General features: G+C 46.9%; 1 pseudogene; it reads left to right on the plus strand.

Annotated features, from left to right (window-relative positions):
- The first annotated feature begins 881 nt into the window (after positions 1-881).
- On the plus strand, positions 882-999 carry LOC126163602 (5S ribosomal RNA; annotated as a pseudogene).
- Positions 1000-1738: the final 739 nt, after the last annotated feature.

Consider the following 1738-nt stretch of genomic DNA (forward strand, 5'->3'; position numbering starts at 1 on the left):
CACCTGTTGACTCAGGGATCGAGACGTGGCTGCACGATCCGTTACAGCCATGCGGATAAGATGCCTGTCATCTCGACTGCTAGTGATACGAGGCCGTTGGGATCCAACAGGGTTTTCCCTATTACCCTCCTGAACCCACGGATTCCATATTCTGCTAACAGTCATTGGATCTCGTCCAACGCGAGCAGCAATGTCGCGATTCGATAAACCGCTATCGCGATAGGCTTCAATCCGATCTTTATCAAAGTCAGAAACGTGATGGTACGCATTTGTCCTCTTACACGAGGCATGACAACAACGTTTCTCCAGGCAACGCAGGTCAACTGCTGTTTGTGTATGAGAAATCGGTTGGAAACTTTCCTCATGTCAGCACGTTGTAGGTGTCGCCATAGGCGCCAACCCTATGTGAATGCTCTGAAAAGCTAGTGATTTGCATATCACAGCATCTTCTTCCTGTCGGTTAAATTTCCCGTCTGTAGCACGCCATCTTCGTGGTGTAGCAATTTTAATGGCCAGTAGTGTACTTACCCGCCGATGGTGTGTAGATTTACGAATTTACATTGCCATCCTACCATCTCTTCTGGGTGCTCCACTTTTTTATTTGTCAGACACTGTTTGTAAATCTCAATACGCCGTTCAGCTTCTTGGTGCTAAATTTGCGAGAACTGAACTATGATACTAATTTTCTGTCGATGAAAACCAGTTTCCATACTGAGGTTGTCCTTTTATTTTAGTCGCAAGTGGTAATAATGTAGTGGTTGGTCAGACTTTAAAATTAGCGATGCGACACCAAGCGTTTCATGAAAATCAGCTGCCTATCAACACGCTGAGTGTGACCTTGCTGTGTTGTTTTGACATACTGTACTATACTCATGTGTGGGGGCAACGGCCTTGTCGCAGTGGATACACCGGTTCCCGTCAGATCACCGAAGTCAAGCGCTGTCGGGCGTGGCCGGCACTTGTATGGGTGACCATACGGGCCGGCATGTGCTGTTGCCATTTTTCGGGGTGCACTCAGCCTCGTGATGCCAAATGAGGAGCTACTCGACCGAATAGTAGCGGCTCCGGTCAAAGAAAACCATCGTAACGACCAGGAGAGCAGTGTGCTGACCACACGCCACTCCTATCCGCATCCTCTGCTGAGGATGACACGGCGGTCGGATAGTCCAGATGGGCCACTCTCCATTCCGTCCATCTGCTCTTCAGAGTCCTTTGATGTGTCTCACAACATTACAATGTCATCGGAAAACCTCGATGTTTTTATTTCTTCTCCATGGATTTTAATTCATACTCCAAATTTTTCTTTTGTTTCCTTTACTGCTTGCTCAATATACAGATTGAATAACATCGGAGATAGGTTACAACCCTGTCTGTCTTCACTCCCTTCTCAACCACTGCTTCCCTTTCGTGCCCTTCTCCTCTCATAACTGCCGTCTGGTTTCTGTAAAAATTGCAAATAGCCTTTCGCTCCCTGTATTTTACCCGTACAACCTTTAAAATTTGAAAGAGAGTTATCATCATAATCGATGATAATACGGAAATAAACCTCACTGAAATGTAAGCGACTCTGCTGCGGTGCGTAATTCTAATCATGATACGAGAAATAATTTTCCATGCTGCCAGCTCTGCACTCATAAAGTGCAGCAGCAAATTAAGCTAAGCGAAGTTGGCCGGCGGCCGCGCACGACCGTTGTTCCTGCAACACAGCGCAGGGCACACTCGCTAATTGCTAATCGCG

Source organism: Schistocerca cancellata, chromosome 2 (assembly GCF_023864275.1).
Source record: "Schistocerca cancellata isolate TAMUIC-IGC-003103 chromosome 2, iqSchCanc2.1, whole genome shotgun sequence".
Taxonomy (NCBI): Eukaryota; Metazoa; Arthropoda; class Insecta; order Orthoptera; family Acrididae; genus Schistocerca; species Schistocerca cancellata.